The sequence below is a fragment of the Schistocerca americana genome, unplaced genomic scaffold (assembly GCF_021461395.2).
Source record: "Schistocerca americana isolate TAMUIC-IGC-003095 unplaced genomic scaffold, iqSchAmer2.1 HiC_scaffold_942, whole genome shotgun sequence".
NCBI lineage: Eukaryota > Metazoa > Arthropoda > Insecta > Orthoptera > Acrididae > Schistocerca > Schistocerca americana.
This window is the reverse complement of record NW_025726722.1, coordinates 12,501-17,500: the sequence shown is the minus strand read 5'-3', so window position 1 is coordinate 17,500 and position 5,000 is coordinate 12,501. Positions and strand designations below refer to the sequence as shown.

At 51.4% G+C, this 5,000-nt stretch overlaps 1 non-coding gene across 1 annotated transcript in view; it reads right to left on the bottom strand.

The window, feature by feature from the left end:
* LOC124592611 overlaps window positions 1–409 on the bottom strand; it is a 1,910-nt gene extending 1,501 nt beyond the window's left edge. The window contains exon 1 of the ribosomal RNA XR_006977567.1: window positions 1–409. This exon is cut by the window's left edge and continues 1,501 nt beyond it. This is a non-coding gene — a ribosomal RNA (small subunit ribosomal RNA).
* Window positions 410–5,000: the final 4,591 nt, after the last annotated feature.

Genomic DNA, 5,000 nt, shown 5'->3' with positions numbered 1-5,000 from the left:
CTCCCTCTCCGGAATCGAACCCTGATTCCCCGTTACCCGTTACAACCATGGTAGGCGCAGAACCTACCATCGACAGTTGATAAGGCAGACATTTGAAAGATGCGTCGCCGGTACGAGGACCGTGCGATCAGCCCAAAGTTATTCAGAGTCACCAAGGCAAACGGACCGGACGAGCCGACCGATTGGTTTTGATCTAATAAAAGCGTCCCTTCCATCTCTGGTCGGGACTCTGTTTGCATGTATTAGCTCTAGAATTACCACAGTTATCCAAGTAACGTGGGTACGATCTAAGGAACCATAACTGATTTAATGAGCCATTCGCGGTTTCACCTTAATGCGGCTTGTACTGAGACATGCATGGCTTAATCTTTGAGACAAGCATATGACTACTGGCAGGATCAACCAGGGAGCTGCGTCAACTAGAGCTGAGCAGCCGGCCGCCCGGGAGTGTGTCCCGGGGGCCCGCGCGAACACGCAAGCGTCCGCTCAATTATTCTGCAAACAGGAGGAGGCTGAGCTCCCCTGCACCATACACCTCGAAACCCTCTCAGGTCCCGGCGGCGCGCAGCGCCGTCCTAAGTACTTGGTCGGGTTCGAGAGAGGCGCAATCGCCCGGAGTTTGGCGAGTAGACGCTTTAGGTGCGACCACCCGTGCTCCCAACTGAGCTTGCCGCTGCCGACAGAGGCCCGGGAGCGTGCTGTCGTGGCATTGCCGGCGGGAGACAACACGCGCCACCTACGGTGACCGGCAGCTCCAACGCCAGCGCCACAGAAGGACAAAAGCCCCACTTGGGTGCCGAAGCGAACTCTCCCAGCACAGCGCACGCGCCAACACGTCCGCACAGCTGCGATACAAACCACCTGCGAGAACCGCAGAGGCGACCGAGCAGCAGACGGCGTCGCGGCGCCGAGCGCCGGGCGGCGGCGCATCCTCAGCGCACACAGTCCTCAATCGGACCAGCACACTGCAGATGTCCACCGCGCTTCGCACCGGGCCCGCGAGGACCTACTTTGGCCGCACGGCGCCGCGTGCAGGGTGCGCCGGCGCGCAGCTGCGCCGCCTGCCGCCTCCGTCGGCCGGCGCGCCTGCCACTGGCCGCCCCCACCAGCCGGCTGTAGCGCGTGCGCCCACGCACCGCACGGCCAACACGCCGGGAGGCCCCCCCTCACCGGCCGGGGACGGTCCCACCCAGCCACCGCCGCGTATCGCTTCACACCCACATGCCATTCACGTTCGTGGGCATGGTGGGTATCGCTGCAACAACCGGTTGGTAGCTCAACCGATCGTCGCCATCACTGATTCACCCCTAGCGAGAACAACCGCACCACAACGGTTTACCAGTTGTTCATTTGCGTAACGTCACCAGCAAACGTAGGCGTCCATCGCCATTTGCAAATTCAACGATTGTTGCATGCCTGTGTCAGGTGTCACGACACACTGTCTGCCCACATACACGCAACAACATGTCCACGCTTAGCGAACACGTGGAAGGTGGCCCCCGTACGTATGCGATGTCCATTGCGCGAACGACTGTCAACCGGCCTCTGTCGCATGTCGCAGATGTGGAACGCAGTGCACCGTGCTATCACGGTGTGTGAGAAGAGACGACTACGTCTGACAACACGCGCCACTACATCAACAGACGGCTCATGCTGATCGCCATCCAGGGCATACCACACTGCAATCCAGCTCTTATAGGGAGACGACACGTAGCTGAGTGCACAACATTTGGACCGCATGGTTCGCCGTTGTTGGCGCAGTCGTTGTACGGTCACATGTACCACGATGTATCATTCAGTACATGAGGACCAATGTGCAGTACAGTGTGTGATTTGGACGTACAACATCAGCGGACAGTTGACACAGGCCGTACCACAGCGTAGGCTAAGTGCTTCGCCATGCGAATGCCAATGAACAACTGCAAATGCCAATGAACAACTGCAAAGGGCATTGAGCATGTACGTCCTGCTGCCATCCACATTACAGTGTATAGCTGCAAGGTGTTTAACATGAAGCGATACACTGGGGACCGGGCAGTGCGAGTAGCAAACTATATTGCGGGGGTTGCAGTTAGGCAACACTACACTAATTTAACGCGTCGTATGACAATTACAGAGCAGGTTAAGGCCCAACGTGTGTTGGGTTAAGGCCCAACGTGTGTTGGGTTAAGGCCCAACGTGTGTTGGGTTAAGGCCCAACGTGTGTTGGGTTACGGCCCAACGTGTGTTGGGTTAAGGCCCAACGTGTGTTGGGTTAAGGCCCAACGTGTGTTGGGTTACGTTAAGGGGCAATGTGGGTTACGTTAAGGGGCAATGTGGGTTACGTTAAGGGGCAATGTGGGTTACGTTACGGCGCAATATAGGTTACGTTACGGCGCAATATAGGTTACGTTAAGGGGCAATGTGGGTTACGTTACGGCGCAATATAGGTTACGTTACGGCGCAATATAGGTTACGTTAAGGCGCAATATCGGTTACGTTAAGGCGCAATACAGGTTACGTTAAGGCGCAATACAGGTTACGTTAAGGCGCAATACAGGTTACGTTAAGGCGCAATACAGGTTACGTTAAGGCGCAATACAGGTTACGTTAAGGCGCAATACAGGTTACGTTAAGGCGCAATACAGGTTACGTTAAGGCGCAATACAGGTTACGTTAAGGCGCAATGCAGGTTACGTTAAGGCGCAATGCAGGTTACGTTAAGGCGCAATACAGGTTACGTTAAGGCGCAATGCAGGTTACGTTAAGGCGCAATGCAGGTTACGTTAAGGCGCAATACAGGTTACGTTAAGGCGCAATACAGGTTACGTTAAGGCGCAATACAGGTTACGTTAAGGCGCAATACAGGTTACGTTAAGGCGCAATACAGGTTACGTTAAGGCGCAATACAGGTTACGTTAAGGCGCAATACAGGTTACGTTAAGGCGCAATACAGGTTACGTTAAGGCGCAATACAGGTTACGTTAAGGCGCAATACAGGTTACGTTAAGGCGCAATACAGGTTACGTTAAGGCGCAATACAGGTTACGTTAAGGCGCAATACAGGTTACGTTAAGGCGCAATACAGGTTACGTTAAGGCGCAATACAGGTTACGTTAAGGCGCAATACAGGTTACGTTAAGGCGCAATACAGGTTACGTTAAGGCGCAATACAGGTTACGTTAAGGCGCAATACAGGTTACGTTAAGGCGCAATACAGGTTACGTTAAGGCGCAATACAGGTTACGTTAAGGCGCAATACAGGTTACGTTAAGGCGCAATACAGGTTACGTTAAGGCGCAATACAGGTTAGGTTAAGGCGCAATACAGGTTAGGTTAAGGACGACATACAGGTTAGGTTAAGGTACGACATAGGTTAGGTTAAGGTACGACATAGGTTAGGTTAAGGTACGACATAGGTTAGGTTAAGGTACGACATAGGTTAGGTTAAGGTACGACATAGGTTAGGTTAAGGTACGACATAGGTTAGGTTAAGGTACGACATAGGTTAGGTTAAGGTACGACATAGGTTAGGTTAAGGTACGACATAGGTTAGGTTAAGGTACGACATAGGTTAGGTTAAGGTACGACATAGGTTAGGTTAAGGTACGACATAGGTTAGGTTAAGGTACGACATAGGTTAGGTTAAGGTACGACATAGGTTAGGTTAAGGTACGACATAGGTTAGGTTAAGGTACGACATAGGTTAGGTTAAGGTACGACATAGGTTAGGTTAAGGTACGACATAGGTTAGGTTAAGGTACGACATAGGTTAGGTTAAGGTACGACATAGGTTAGGTTAAGGTACGACATAGGTTAGGTTAAGGTACGACATAGGTTAGGTTAAGGTACGACATAGGTTAGGTTAAGGTACGACATAGGTTAGGTTAAGGTACGACATAGGTTAGGTTAAGGTACGACATAGGTTAGGTTAAGGTACGACATAGGTTAGGTTAAGGTACGACATAGGTTAGGTTAAGGTACGACATAGGTTAGGTTAAGGTACGACATAGGTTAGGTTAAGGTACGACATAGGTTAGGTTACGGTACGACATAGGTTAGGTTACGGTACGACATAGGTTAGGTTACGGTACGACATAGGTTAGGTTACGGTACGACATAGGTTAGGTTACGGTACGACATAGGTTAGGTTACGGTACGACATAGGTTAGGTTACGGTACGACATAGGTTAGGTTACGGTACGACATAGGTTAGGTTACGGTACGATATAGGTTAGGTTACGGTACGATATAGGTTAGGTTAAGGTACACATTGTTGTAAGGAAAGGTTTAATGGGGGGCGGGGCGGGGCGGCCGGTTTGTTGATTGTGATTATAGTAAGTGGATGCCTGCGGCATCATCTGATTTGCCACGTCAGGATGCACCTTTGGCTCATGACAGGCGGCGCTCTCATTCCATGCTTGTGGCAGACCTGTGTCTTTCATTCCTGCCATTGTTTGTGTGCTGTGAGAGGAGGCAGTATTGTGATGTTGGGTGCACCCCTGTGTAGGACATGTGTGGGTGTTGGTGGCTTGGCTGAGCAATGGTGGTTGTCGGGTGGGTGGGATATTCTGTTTTCTGAGTGGACCTCCCAGTCTGGTTATGACAGTGTGGATTGTCTAATGTGGCGGAGAGGATGCACTGGGTGTTGTTCCATGCTGGTGCTTACATATTGTCTGTGTGCGTGTTACAGGCAGAGAGTAGTGCGTGATAAGGGTGTGTGGCTGACGTGTGGTTGTGATTGTGAGCAGAGTCTTTCAGCATGTATACGGACAGTTGTATACATTATCTGTATTCTGATGGCTCTATCTATTACTAATCAGCGCCGTGTATACGTTTAATCCGGTTCCAGTCGAAACTGTTGTATCTCTGTACATTAGTGACACGGCGAGCCCGCTATGTAGTTACTCGTCTCGGCAGCTTCCACCGGTGTATGGCAAATGATTATAAGGAATCAGTCTAGTCGTCAATACCGATGGTGTGACGTCACATGTCTGGGGTGGGGGACGCTGCGCCCTTCC